At 41.1% G+C, this 15,430-nt stretch overlaps 1 protein-coding gene across 1 annotated transcript in view; it reads left to right on the forward strand.

Annotated features, from left to right (window-relative positions):
• Nucleotides 1-13,516: 13,516 nt before the first annotated feature.
• SLC7A2 (solute carrier family 7 member 2) overlaps nucleotides 13,517-15,430 on the forward strand; it is a 64,373-nt gene continuing 62,459 nt past the window's right edge. The window contains exon 1 of the mRNA XM_037526306.2: nucleotides 13,517-13,586. The gene's annotated coding sequence lies outside the window, so the exon portion shown is untranslated. The remainder of the gene's footprint in view (nucleotides 13,587-15,430) is intronic.

Below are 15,430 nucleotides of genomic sequence, written 5' to 3' on the forward strand. Positions count from 1 at the left end.
CTTTGATAATTCAATCAGTTTCATTTCAGTTCTTGCAACCGCAGTCCAGTTTTTTATTTTTGTAGGCTTCATTGAGGTGTAATTGCTAATGAACTACCCTTGTTTAAAGTGTACAATTTGATAAAATCTGACACATATAAACATCTTGAAACTATCACCACCAAAAAGGTAAAAACACATCATCACTCCCAATACCACCCCCTGTTGTCCCTCACTCCTACACCTTCCCTCTCTCCTTCCCTTATACAGCATGCAATTAATTTTTTTGTTCTGGTTTCTTTTACTCCGAGTAAATATTTTGAGATTCATCCATGCTGTTGTATCAATAGATCATTTCATTTTCTTGCTGGGTTGTATTCAATTACATGGTTATATCACAATTTGCATATCCATTCACCTGTTGATGGACTTTTGAACTGTTTGTTTCCAGTTTAGTTTTATTACAAATAGAGCCACTGTGAACATTTATATCAACATTTTTGTATGGACACGTGCTTTTGTTTTTTTTGGAATAAACACCTATGAGTGAAACAACTGGGTCATAATATGTGTATATAGTTAATGTTTTAAGAAACTGCCTGTTTTTCCAAAGGGGTTGTACAATTCCATCATAAGTAAATAAGGGTTCTAGTTCCTCCAAATCTAGACCAACAAGTAATGTAGTCAGTTTTCTAAATTTTGGTCAGTCTAATAGGAGTATAGAAGTACTTAATTTTGGTTTTAACTTGTATTTTCCTTAATGATTAATGATATTGAGTATCTAGTTATGTGCTGAATTTCATGTCTTGAAAAACATTGTGTCTAATATTTTGTCTGGGTTATTTTGGGGTGAGATGATAAATCTGATCCCTGTGACTACATCAGAAATCTGAGTCCACTTCATTTTAAAACTTTAATTGCATACCTAGTTCAAAATCAGTTACCTCTCTTGACCCCAACATAGACTAGAGAGTCCATACAGCAGAAAGAGACATGAAATGCATCGAACCCTTCACTCTCTGGAGCAGCAGCAGGACAAACAGATGTCTTGTGTCTGTACAATGCAGGGCTGTAGTCGTTATCTCTGATGACCTTGACTGCTGCTCTTGCTCGTTGTCTTGGTGTGAATAGTTGAAGAAAGGTCACTTTGGAGCACCTGCTTAGCCCCTTCTAAGAACTTCCAGCCAGCTGGTGAATTCATATCACATTGCTCTGATGTGGCCACATTTTTTTTTTCTGTCTTCAACAAACCCATGGTCCTGACAGTGCTCTCCAATTGACCTTATGAGGCCAATTCTGTGGTGAGTGGGTGCAAGTAGGGTCAAGAACTATAGTCCTTTCAAACTAAAAACCCAGAAAAGGTTTAGATGTAATTTTGGCTCATGCATAACAGGACAAACCCACACCAACATCCCTCTTCTCTTCTTTTATGCCAGCAAATGGTCTCGTCACCAAATCAGTTGACCACATTTATGTCAAACAGCAAAAGTAATATTAATCTCTCCTTCCAATCTTTAAAAATGATTTTCTAGGGGCACCTCCATCCTTGGGGTGATGGAGATAACTTCTTTATATGAATATCAGACTCTCCCAAAGTCCACATCCCTCTCCCAGACTTTTTCTCTCTGGCAGAGAGATGCAGGACCTAAATGCTGGTATCTCTGAACCTAGCATGTAGGACTCTCAGCTCCCTTCCCCCTGGGACTCGAACTTTAACTTTAACTGCAACTCTGAGACAAGAAAAGTCTTTTTTTTTTTTTTTTAGAGGCATGTTTTATTTATTTATTTGTTTGTTTGTTTTTTTGTTTATACATGCACTGGGTACAGTCAGAAGCGCTGGAGGGTGAGAGAATTCACCAGAGCCAGAGTGGGGAGCAGAGCAGGCAGAGGGACCGAAGTACACTGCTGAGGGGAGTAGCGGGCGGCAGGAGGGGTCTGCACGCCATGTGGGACCCTCCTCTGGTGGCCGGGGAGCAGCCGGGGATCGAACCGGCGCGGCAGAGGCTGCGGGCAGCTTCGCAACCCAGCGCTCAACCGCTGCGCCACTGGGGAGGCCCCAAGACAAGAAAAGTCTTATTTAACATCTTTACACTGGCATAGCTGTAGCCCCTGGAAATTTAGACAGATGGATATTTTTTTTTTTAAATAATAAATTTTATTTTTATATTCCCCCATACAATTGCAAATGCCCCATTCTGACCCCAATCCTTCCCCTCCCGCCCCCCACCCCCCAAAAAGTGTCTCTGGTTCATAGTTTTTTGTTGATTTTGATTTTCACTTTCTTATATTCATTTTCCTGGTCCCTTATTTAAGTTTTCTAGATTCCTGCTATGAGTGAGACCATCCGGTATTTTTCTTTTTCTTTTTGGCTTATTTCGCTGAGCATGATCCCTTCCAGCGCCATCCATGTTGCTGCAAATTGCATGTGTTTACAGATGGATATTTTTTAATAGTAAAAAGTGTTAATGAACTCTGACATGCAAACTGAATTTAACCTAAGCATCCTCAGTTGAAATTGCAGTTGTTGCTGCAATTTCAGAGGCAAGTATCAGATGTCTGAGTAAAATGTGACTGAGTCAGGGCCTCCCCGGTGGCGCAGCAGTTGAGCGCTGGGTTGCGAAGCTGCCCGCGGCCTCTGCAGCGCCGGTTCAATCCCCGGCTGCTCCCCGGCCACCAGAGGAGGGTCCCACATGGCGCAGACCTCTCCTGCCGCCCGCTGCTCCCCTCAGCAGTGTACTTCGCTTCTGCCTGCTCTGCTCCTCGCTCTGGCTCTGGTGAATTCTCTCACCCTCCCGCGCTTCCGACTGTACCCAGTGTATGTATAAACAAGCAAACAAACAAACAAACAAATAAATAAATAAAACATGCCTCTATAAAAAATAAAAAAAAAATGTGACTTAGTCATATGGCACGTTTTAGATATTGGAGAGTTGAAAAATTCTTGCTCTTCTCAGACTATCTGTGGTACAGACATTAGTATCTGAGGTCTGAGGTTGTAGTTCCCACCCAAAGGTACTTCTCCCTTTTTTTTTTTTTTTTTTTGCTTTGTTGTTTTTTAATGGCTTAAAATAACACAGATTTGTTATCTTACAATTATGTAGACAATTTTTCCTCTCCCTTTGGGGAAGAGAAATCATTTTATAATGGGACTGTGTAAAGAGTCTAGGAAATTATACATTAACTTAAAGAATCTATTAAAATATTTATTTACAAATATAAAATATGGGCCTTTTAAATTTGGGTACATAAATGAACAAATCATAGCTTTGTGGAACAGTTTATTTATTTAGCCCTTGAATCCTCAGTGAGGTTGCTTTTCAGGCTGTGTAAATTTTATTCTGCATAATCCCTGGGGTGCTTTTTACAGTGTAGTTCACATGAATGGCAACTCCTGGGGTTATGCAGGGCACAGCCAGTCAGAACTTATGGGTCTGCAGCATAGTTATAGAATGAATGTCTATATCCTCAGATATTACTGCCAAATATTCAATGTAAATGATGTGAGAGAGCCTATGAAATTCTCTTTCTCTCTCTCTCTCTCTCTCTCTCTCTCTCTCACACACACACACACACACACACACACACACACACAGAGAGAGAGAGAGAGCAACGTTAATGCTGCTTTGATTCAATGCAGTTTTCATTGTCCTCCGATGCTTTTTTTCTAATAGTGGAATGTACTCATTGAATCATATTTTACGTCAGTATTCTCTGTGATTCTATATGCGCCTCAAAGTCGAATCACATTGGAACTAGATAAAGGGGCACTGTCAAGTTCAATTTACCCAATATTACCTCCTCAACAGTACTTCAAAGATTTTAGTCACGTAATTCATACAGGAGGATTAGAATATGCACTCAGTTCAAAAAGATTACTTTGCTAGTCTGATGATCATGCACAATTGCATTGCTAATAAACTCCTTCGTATAGTTTCCCACATGAACAAGTGATGTTTCCCATGGGAAATATACTTAGTAATTTCTGAAAGGAATTTGTACTAAATTTTGTATTCTTTTTAAAAGTCAACAAATTAAATAGTACCTAAAAGGGAACACCGCATTAAATATTACAGAAAATTAAATATCCACTAAGCCTGTAGTGAATGGGGTTTAAAAAACTAATTTGAATAGTTGATTTCACTTGACTACATGATTAGATGAATAGACTTTAGATGTTGAAAATTTGCAATCTTATGACCTAATTCTACCTATATGTGTGCCTACCTGGCTCAGTATTTTTAAATTTTTGTATTTGAGCACTTTCTCAATTCCATGGCCAGCCTGCACCCCACCTCACTATTGTCTGATGCCAACTAGATTCACATTTTGGTGTTAGCTGTCTAGCCTTGCAGGGAGGCTGAGATCTGCAACATTAAACAGGCAGCCCAGTACATACTCTGAGAGCCATTCTTAAATGCATTTAATTATAAATGAGAATGGATTTTTGTACACATTTTATAAGTATCATATACTTACATAGGCTGGGATATAATTGGGCATTGCAAGTTAAAATGTTGTAATTTCAAGATTTTTCTTTCCTATGTTTTTCCTGCTCATTTTTTTTCCCACTAAGACTCTCTAAACTATAAGAATTCTAGAAAGAATGTAGACACAGGGCCAGCAGAAGAGGCATGACCTGCACAGTGAAGTCCTTTGGTCAATTAATAGGTCACAGGTCACATTCAGGCATCACTGCTGCTGACACATGGAAGGTGTCACTGAAGATAGAACCACCATCGAAGGACTACTTAGACAGATCAATCTGGGTAAAAAAGTTCATTTTTAAAAATCTTTGTTCTTTTAATGTTATGTTCAAGATAATGCTACAACCACATGATTTACAGCTATCCATGTGCTAACAATGATTTAAAAAGATGATTTCAGTGATTCAAACTTTGTTTAACATTTCAGGACACAGGGAGTCTTTGTCCTGAGGATCCTGAAAATTGCTAAATGGCACAGAGGCAGGAGGCTCTTCTGAACAGAGCCCAGGGTTGGCTGAGCGTCTGGGGACTGACTAACCATATATACCTCATTTCTAGTCAACTAGAGCATTTACAAGGACACCAATGATATCTAAGTTTTGACTTGCTGTCATGGCACCTGGGGCAGGAACAGCTCCATCTTGGCCTTGAAATTACTACATCTAATAATTAAGAGTTTGAAATTTAAATTGTATTTGGAACCAAATTTGAGAAAGATATGAGTAAACCCTTAGTGACTTAACTTGTTTACAATGTTTTTTTTAATCCATATCTTTTGCAGATACAAAATGTTATCTTCTAGAGAAATTTAAGTATCCTATTTTATAGACACAACCCCCTAAATGCAATTAAGAACTATTTGCTCAAAAGTATACATTTATTAAGTTAGCAACCAGTGTGGTTAATTATACCATTTTACTGCAAAACCGTATTGTTAGAATTGTTGAACAAGGAAAACATTAGACTGAGGTGGTTCCAAATACCCTCGGTTCCTACATAAGCAAACTGAAATCTAAGCCTATAAATGCTTTAAGGTCCTGAAATAAAAAAAACTAAGGCCAACCAGTTACAATGGCCAACTCGGCTTTAAGCTATAACTGGTCAAACAATTTCCCTTTTTTGTTTTCCTTCTATTTTCTATACAGTAGAAGTTTTTCCCTGGCTCCTCAGGTCAGGGCAATCCTAACCACTTCCAGTTTGACAGTGGCCCATGCCAACAGATTTTTGTTCAAATAAACTCTGAAGTATTTAATATGCTTCAGTTTATCTTTTAACAATATGCAATCATCTTTTTTTATTTTATCATCTTTTCCTCAGAGTTAAATTCCAGAAAAATCAAAATGAAAACCTAAGAAAAACTGGTGTCTCCCAGGTTAGTCCAGGATTCTACTCAAGTTTAACCTGGCTGTAAGAGCTGTCTCCAGTTCCATGTAAAAGCACAAAGGGCAAGTTTCCTTTAAAACATCTAGAGAAAATGCATATTTGCTCCGCATGGAATTGTCTAATTTGAAAGTCAAGACTAGGAATTAACCATGTAAGAGCCAATAATTTCAACTCTTCTATATAAAATTGAGGAAGAACCCAGGGTGTTCTTCTCTGAGAGTGTAAACCAGCAATCACTTGTAATGTTCCATGGACAAGAATTTTCATCATTAAAACAGACTCTGCCTTTCAGTGTAGGATATACAGGGGCTTGAGGGGGTGGATTGCTTAATTAGCTGAGAGGCAACAATTCATGCCAATCCAACAAATAATATGTGGAAACTTTATTTTTTTAAAGATTTATTTATTTATACAAGAACCGGGGTACAGGTCAGAGGCGCAGTAGGGTGAGAGAATTCACCAGAGAGAGTGGGGAACAGAACAGGCAGACAGACCGAAGACACTGCTGAGGGGAACAGCGGGTGGTAGGAGAGGTCTGTGCGCCATGTGGGAATCTCCCTGGCCTGCCGGGAATCAAACCTGTACTGCAGAGGCTGCGGACAGCTTCATAGCACAGCACTCAACCCACTGCGCCACCGGGGAGACCCAGGAAACTTTATTTTTAAAATAAATTATTTTTTATTGAGTTACACTGGTTTACAACACTGTAAGCTTTAGGGTTGTTATTGTTTTTCCCTTTCAGGTGAAAACTTTTAAAATATACTCTTTCAAACACTGTTCCCCTAAAAACTTTGTAACAACATACCAACTCATAAAGCTTCTTACGGGGTGGATTTTGTGCACCTAAGCCAGACAGTGACAGACATCAAAATCATGCTGAGCAAGGAACTTAAGTGTCTCTGCCAGAAGTTAATTTACTTTTTATTGTTTGATCTCAAAGAACTTAATTTTTTGATAAAGCTACAAAGAAATCCTGGAAGGTGCTAAACAGGAACATTTTCCACAGGAGCATTTTGAGACTCAAGTTTCACAACTTGGAATTCACAGTACTATGCAAGAAGTTGTTACTAAGTGGAACTTGGAATTTAGATTTTTTTTTTCCAGACTGGTGCTAGAACTTTGGGATGAATGATTCTACTGAATAGCTAACTTTATGACCATGTGGCATTGAGGGTGTGATCTGAATGGTTTCATTTCAATATCTTAAAATTTTAACTCTACCACCTATCCTTTTACCAGTGTGGCTTCATTCCTTTGGGATTTGGAGGCATCTTGCATCTAACCTTTTTATTGATTTGGAATTAAACCTGATTTTCCAAATTTCTCATCTAGGGATTTTTCACTTCATTTTGATGCTGCTTTTAGCTAACAGCTCTTGAGAACAAGAATGAGATTTATAAGAGAAGCATAGCATCGAAGGGGCCAGAAAGAGATCTTTGGAAGAAATGAAGAGGAACTGACAGAGATGATTAAGTTCCAATGAGGAGGGCCTCCCCGGTGGCGCAGCAGTTGAGCGCTGGGTTGCGAAGCTGCCCGCAGCCTCTGCAGCGCCGGTTCGATCCCTGGCTGCTCCTCGGCCACCAGAGGAGGGTCCCACATGGCGCGCAGATCTCTCCTGCTGCCTGCTGCTCCCCTCAGCAGTGTACTTCGGTCCTTCTGCCTGCTCTGCTCCCTGCTCTGGCTCTGGTGAATTCTCTCACCCTCCTGTACTTCTGGCTGTACCCAGTGCTTGTATAAATAAATAAATAAATCTTTAAAAAAAAAAAAAAAACTATATAAAAAAAAAAGTTCCAATGAGGAGATTGCAAGTAGGACTTCTTTACAGAAGTAGGTCATCTTGTTTCATTGACTGAGTGTATTACACCATTCTCCTAACACTATCCAATGACATATTTTTACAATTGAAGATAAATGAATTTAATAGGAAAAATTATGGCATCCCCTAGGACATCCAAAACCAAGGCTAAGACAAAAATGTTGACAAGCTAGCAATTTGGTGGCATGAGAAAGCAACTACATTTCTTTGCAACATAATTACACTGTCTCTATCATTTTGTCATAGAAATAAAATTAATAGGAGGACAGTATCTAGAAATTAAAATCACAGTCGGAGCCTGGAACATGGCAACATAAGCATGGTGGACCGAACATACTAGTGTTTCTGGAACTGAAAAGTGTTCTGGGGCAATGGACTTTTAGTGCTAACATTGGGATAGTACTGGGCTAATCAGGATAGCTAGTATACTTAGGTAAGTGACAATTTAAATAAGCACTGAGCTTTTTTTCCCTCTTCAGTTAAATACCAGAGAAATTTAAATTGCAAGTGAGCTGGTCTTTCAATTCAAAATGTACCTAGTGGAGGAGAATGCTTCTTTGGGAAAATACCACATCATACCATTTTCCAGGAATCCATATTTGGGACACACTTTCTGGATACTTAACCAGAAGCAGGCAAAGATCTGGCTGGCAACATGAATGTACCTTTATTTTCTAGCTTCAGGTCCTAAGTGAATATGGTAAATCCTGGAAGAAAGCAGTGGACAAAGAATGATGAAAAGGAGGCAAGACGTCTTTCTGGAGGTGATTAGATGCATAAAGACAGTGGAGATGTGTGAATCCAAGTCCATGGCATGGCATGGCATCCCCCTAGACATGGTGGTGCACATACCTCACCCCACAGCTACTCCATCTTTCCTACCCCTTTTAGAGCTTTTCCTTTTAGAGCTATAGAAAATAGATACTATATGTCTGTACATTTGCTCCACATGGAATTGTCTAATTTGAAAGTCAAGACTAGGAATTAACCACGTAAGAGCCAATAATTTCAACTCTTCTATATAAAATTGAGGAAGAACCCAGGGTGTTCTTCTCTGAGAGTGTAAACCAGCATTGACTTGTAATGTTCCATGGACAAGAATTTTCATCATTAAAACAGACTCTGCCTTTCAGTGTAGGATATACAGGGGTTGGGGGTGGGGTGGATTGCTTAATTCGCTGAGCAGCAGCAATTTATGCCAATTTCAATCTTTGAAATTCCACTTCTTTTGAAAAGACATCTCTGACTACCTCTTTCTTTTAGGTTCCCACAAGGTTAGTTTTCTTCTTTCATTTGGTGTTTGCCTCCTGGTTGTATCAGTACTTGATTTGCAATGTCTTATCTCCCCAGCTGGGTTTTGGGGGGTGGGCTGAGGCTGGATTATTCTCTCCTGTTTAAAAAAATTTCTCTAATGTGCTGCACAGTGCCTCCCCCAGAATAGATTTGTTGAATGTCTAAATGAGCACTAGCCAATAAAAAAAAAAGATGACCACATTTGCAACTTAAAAATTTCTAGAATCTCATTGAAAAATAGGGATAAAGAGACAGGTGAAATAATTCTGATGATGTAGGTCAGCTCAACATATCCCAACCATGATTTTAAAACATAATCAATGTGAAAAAAATCATCAAAACATTTTTACATGACTTTAATCATACTAAATCTCTGAAATTCAGTGTGTAGTTACTCTTTGGCACATCTCAGTTCAGACTAGCTACCAATCAAGAACTGAAAAGCCACTGTGGCTAGAGGCTACCACACTGGACAGCACAGGTCTAAATGATAAGTTGGGAAAAGCTACTGAAGCTACTGATGGATATTAACTTCAGTGGATGGTATTGAAGTAGATGTTGAATGGATTTAGTTTGATTCTGTGATGAGAGACCATGGGATTTTCAGAGTATTTTCTGAAATTTTTTTTATTTTCTGCAATAATGATGAGTATAGAGATTAGGAAGGTGGGGTCATAGGAAACATAGGAAATGATTGTTTCTGTGATGATGAATAAATGGAGGAATAGTAGCAGAATCATGGGATGATGGAACATAAGAAAGTAAAGGAGAGAAATAAATAGATAGTAACTTAAGGTATTTAACTTAGAGTCCTAGAAAAATAGTGAAAAGGAAGTTGGAGAGAAACAGCAGTTTAAGAAAGAATGAATATATTTTCAATCATATAATTTGGGATGGTGGCAAGTTTATCTCATGAGAGACACAGTTTGGAGCAAGGATGAAAAAATGAGGCCTGCAAGGTATCCTTTGGGATCAACTCCATTGGTTGAGCTTAGGAATGGATGGCTATAACTAAGATTGTGATCATGGTTAGAGCTAAGAAATGATCCACTAATTTAGTTCAGAGTTCCATGAGAATTTGAGATGGATGAGAATGTAGACAAGTCCATTGGATATGGTTAGGTAGAAATCACCAGAGCAAATTACTAATAGAACATTTGTCAAGATTGAAGGGGAATAAAGAAGGATGTACCTTAGCTGAGCTCTCTTCTAAACCCTTGACTTTCAGTCCTAAGAGGAACAGGTTAAGTGAAGATGTTTGGAGTAAGAAAACCGACTTTTTCAATCAGATACAGTCCCAGCAGGAATCCCAAGAGAAGGAAACAGCCCAGCACAGAGCGGGTGGAGCTCCGGGCAATTCTTGATTAGTGGCCAATGTAAAGAAAACACAGAAACAAGCCAAGTGACAGGATGCAGGAAAATTCATAGGGAGAGCAGTGCAGACCTGAAAACCATTGCAAAACCATTATTTGGTTTTTGCTAAAAGACAAACAGAAAAACATGGACTGAAAAGATAATTTGTCATTATAAAGATTTGTGTTTTTACTCCAACCATTTTTCAGTATTTCCTTGCTTACCTTCAGGGATGGGCAAATGTGGAATACATCCAATGGCTAGTTCCCTTAAATTTTTTACACATTTTTGAAAAAGGAGTGGAGAACAGTTCCCTTGGAACTCTAGGGACTTAAACTCTGGTCTAATCCTTTTTCTCTTTCAAGCCTGTTCAATTATAACACAAGCATCAATATCTGGTCTCTCACCGTTTGCGGAAAAATCACTGGGGATTTTAGCTTGTCTTTGCTGAAACAGCTTGAGGATAATGGAGTCAAAAATTAGAACTAATAAGAACCAATTCACTCCATCTTGATAAAATAAATCCCTTATTCATGGACATGAGATTCACTTTGGGTTATACTTGGCAAGTATAGAAGTACAGGGTGTGGAAAATATTCAGCTACAAAAGTCCCTTGAAATTCCCTGCAGTTTCATAAAAGCTTAGGCATTCAGACCTGTACAAACTTTTGGAAGATGTCAACCTAGATTACTTCTTCTGGTGAAAATGACTAACTTGGGTTTTTCTGTTTCATTCCTGCCAAGGACGTTTTGACAGTTTAAAGTGAAAAGTGCAGAACTCCAGACAGGTGGAGATAGAAGAGGTAGGTGAAAGTAGTACTCAACTAGAAAGAGGATGTTAATTCCATTCTGAGTAACAGGAGTAGAGTAGTGTAAATGGAAATGCCAAGGAAGGTGAAATCAGATTTGATCCATTTCAAAGAATATATTTCTAAGAATTCTAATTTCTCTTGTCTCTCATAGCCCATTTTAGAGACTTATAGTGGACCTATACCCTGCACACGCTCATCTTTCTACATCTAAAGATGCTTTATTTTTTTAAAAGACATTTTAAAAGTTGGACAATAACTAAAGATGTGATGTGGGATTCACAGTAATTTCAGACTAGAAAGAATACATAAGTCAAAGACTGGTACACCAAGATATTCATGGGATATTGTGTTTATTCTAAAGGGCTTGCTCATTTTTGTTTAGCTGTGAAAGTGTGTGTTATTCATGCACATGGACACAATGTGTTCTTGTTTCAGGAAGTACCAGATCAGACAGACAGGTTTATTCGATAAACTCAAATATTAGTATTTCTGACTAAATTGGCAGTTTCTAAATGTCAAATAGTTTATCCAAAGTATTGTACTGCAGCCTAATCACAGACAATCCTGGCATGATGCCTACATAAAAGTATGTGGGGGAAATGATCTCTTAGATAGGAAAAAAAAAGGCAATTTTCCATTTTTTAAAATCCAAGTGAAAAATTTTGATTCGGTGCTTCTTCACTCTTAAAAGTTAGACAGTCTTTAGTCTCAAGTCTTCATCTCATTGTGCAGTGCCTCCTGGTCCTTGTGGGACTGAGTAGATTTGGTGTAATAGCCAACATATATATATCATTTCGCTCCATTCCATTAATGATTATTTGCGTAGGGGATCTGGCTTATGGTGTAAAAATCAGTTTACAGGGCCTCCCCAGTGGCACAGCGGTTGAGCGCTGGGTTGCGAAGCGGCCCACAGCTTCTGCAGCGCCGGTTCGATCCCCGGCTGCTCCCCGGCCACCAGAGGAGGGTCCCACATGGCGCGCAGACCTCTCCTGCCGCCCGCTGCTCCCCTCAGCAGTGTACTTGGGTCCTTCTGCCTGCTCTGCTCCCCGCTCTGGCTCTGGTGAATTCTCTCACCCTCCCCCGCTTCTGACTGTACCCAGTGCTTGTATAAATAAATAAAAATAAATCTTAAAAAAAAAATAAAGGCAACTAATGAGCAAACTTAATAAAAAAAATCAGTTTACATTGACAGTCTATTATTTAGGACGTTTTTTGAAACAAATAATATTCTTATATTACAATGTGACTTAAGCTTCTAATACTTTGATGGGGTCCATGGATGCTCTCATGAGGTACAGGAACTTCATAAATAGACATTGAGATTTTGTGCATGTATCATTTTCTGTAGTGAAATCCCACACCTTTAATCAGATTCCCTTGGAATTATGTATCTTAAACTAGAATAATTCTTAGAGCATCACATTAAAAACATGCAATGCATCAATATGAATTAATATGGACCTGGCAGTTTCTCAGAGTTAATAGTATTACTATTAGCTGGATAAATAGATGTTTACAGTATTAAGCAAAATAAGCTAGATCATTCTGTCAAGCAAAAAAAAAAATACACTCATTGTTCAATTCAGGGCATGTGTTTTTGCCTCATTTTGGTTAAAAATGAACAGTTTCACATTGTGACTTGAATCTTATCAAAGACTCAAAGTAAACAATAGCACAGTATGAGAAACTTTGTGTAACGTTTGCTCTTGCTTTCTGCAAAACCAGCAAGTGTTAGAGCCCACCCTAAATAGTCAGAAGACCTCGTCACTTTACTGGAGTTTTTCAAAACGGCAATTGCACATTTTTTGTACTTCTATGGTTTTCATTGGTGAAATGATACTATTTGACAAAGCCCAGCCATGTCGGCTTCTATTTATCATTATCATGACTATTTCATAGGCATTATTTTCTCATTTACAAATTCTCAGAATGAAAAGTAAACGTAGGGCCAAAGCGCACTAGGAAGAGCGCTGCTTAGAAGAATCTTCAGAAGTACCCCTCTTTGGGTCTTCAAGGGAAAGCAAGGGCCCAGGGGGCGCCCACTGTCTCCCGGTGCAGAATCCAGCTCCCCAGGCGCGCCCTCCGGAGCCGCCCGCACCCCGGCTTCCTCCAGCGCGCACCGGCGGAGCCCCGGCCCAGCACACCCACATGTGCCCGAGCCCCGGGGCGCAGATCGACCTGGCGCAGCGGCCGGACGCCGCCCAGACCTAGCCCGAGCCTGCGCGGCCCGGTCCGGCGGGCGGGGGTCGGGTCGGCCGCGGGGGTTGGGGGGGCGGCCCCGCCTGGCCCCGCCCACCCCCCCCCGCCGGGGCTACACAGGGCGCGCACATGCCCTGCCCGCCTTCTGCGGCGCGCCGGCCAGAGGCTCCTCTCCGCGCGATCCAGCGCCACGGCGGCCGCTCCTCCAGCCTCCCCGAGCCGCGGGACCCGCCACCGCCGGTTCGGCCCCCGCCTCGCGCTGCCCCAGTAAGTTGCCAAGTGTCCGGCCGCGCGGAGAGGCCGCAGGCGAGGGGCGGCCTGGGCGCCGGACTGGAGGGGAAGGGCTGGGGCCGGGGCGCCGAGGGCCGCATCCCGCTGCACGCAGCTGCCCGGGAGGCTGCGCTGCAGAGACCCCAAGGCGGACGGTCCCCAGGCAGCCTGAGGGGACCCCCAGCGCCGCCGCGGGTTCGGGAACCGGGAGACGGCGAGGCGCGGCGACACCGCGGGTCCCTGCAGCCACTCTTGCCCGGAGGGACTCTGGGGACCCCTCTCTGCGAGCGTAGGCCGCCTCTCCCCGACCCTGTTTCTGCCCCCTGATGGTCCCTGAAGTCGCCTTGAGCCCGCTTAGTGTTCTCAGTTCAAATGCCTTGGAACTTGGGGAGCCTCATGACATCCTAGACCTGCTGGAGACCTGGCGGGGCCGGTGGGAGGGCATTGTGTTTGGGGATTTTAAAGTAAATGGGCGCAGTTTTAAACCGGTGTGAGGTGGGCTGAACTCTTCTGCCTGCTTCAAGCCGCTTTCAATCTTGCATTCAGAAATGCCTTCCTGACGCTTGGGGGATCACTAAGCGCATCACCCCAAATACCCCTTCCTCCAGAGAACTTTCCCACTCCCATGTACACGTGTATCCAGTGCGGGGAGTAACGTATTCAGAGATTGCATTTTGAAGATACTGAAAAGAAGCGTCTTAACAAAAGTCATAGGCCTTAAGGCTCCAATAGTAGAAACGGATTTCTGCAAGTTTCAAGATATTTACCCTATTCCAACCTTCAAGTATGTATGCAGAACAGTCTCAGAAGGCGTTTAGGTAACTCATTTAAGACTATTATTAAGAAGACTTATCTAGTTTGTGCAAAAGACATCCTTTTCATAAGGGAAACCTTCAGATTGTATTCAAATAGCGCTGTCGGCATCCTGGGGGGGGGGTGGCCTGGGGTATGAAATGAGAGGGTGACCTCTCACTTGATACTTTCCTCTTGCCTGAGGCACTCTTGAAAACTATGGCCTCTTTCCCTGCTCAGCATTAATAATTTTCTCCTTAGGAAATTGCAAACATTTGTGTTTGTTGTCTTCTAGGGATGTAAAATATAGTTTCTTACGACTGCTTTTTTCTTATGTAATGTTAAATCCTTTTTCCTTCCAATTGCATAAAATGATTTCTCAGTGCAGAAGAACAGAAACATTATTTTATTTCTTGCTTTACTAAAAATGTTAGTTGGCTACTCTGGATTGAGGAAGGCCATGTTATTTAGGAGGATTTTTTTCAAGTTTCCTCTGTTGGCCTCACTTGCTTTCCACTTGGTTAGGTACCTTGATTAGGGAATGCCATTTACCTTAAGGCATTTTAATCTTTTAGGGTTTGCCCCGGCCTTGGAGACCAGAGTGAAACACTGTTGGAATTGCAGAGATTCAGTTTGCAGACTACTTGGCCTCTTTAGCTCTCAGGCAAGGACTTTCTGATCCCCAAAGAGCTAATTATTATCACTGAACTTAAAGAGTCAGGAATTTGTAAAGGAAATTAGTAGCAGGACATGGAAGGTAGCTTTTAGAGTTTAGAAAGTCAGAGTACTCTGGAATTTTTCATTTTGATTCCCATGTAGTGGCATTGCACATGTGTCTGGAGAATTTAAAAGTTCATGTTTCTTATTTTCTACCACAAACCCGCTCACCTTTGCAGTGGGAGCGCCTAGTCACCTCTCATTGACTTACCTTTGTTCCCTTCATGCTTCCTTGCTTCGTTTGTCATTGTTTCTCTACACTATTTTAGCCAGACCTGGACCCCTCATTTGTGCCCACTTCTCTTTTCAGACTTAGTTTTTCAAGTGGTTTT

This window comes from Talpa occidentalis, unplaced genomic scaffold (assembly GCF_014898055.3).
Source record: "Talpa occidentalis isolate TD23 unplaced genomic scaffold, MPIMG_talOcc4v2.1 talOcc4.4, whole genome shotgun sequence".
Lineage (NCBI taxonomy): Eukaryota > Metazoa > Chordata > Mammalia > Eulipotyphla > Talpidae > Talpa > Talpa occidentalis.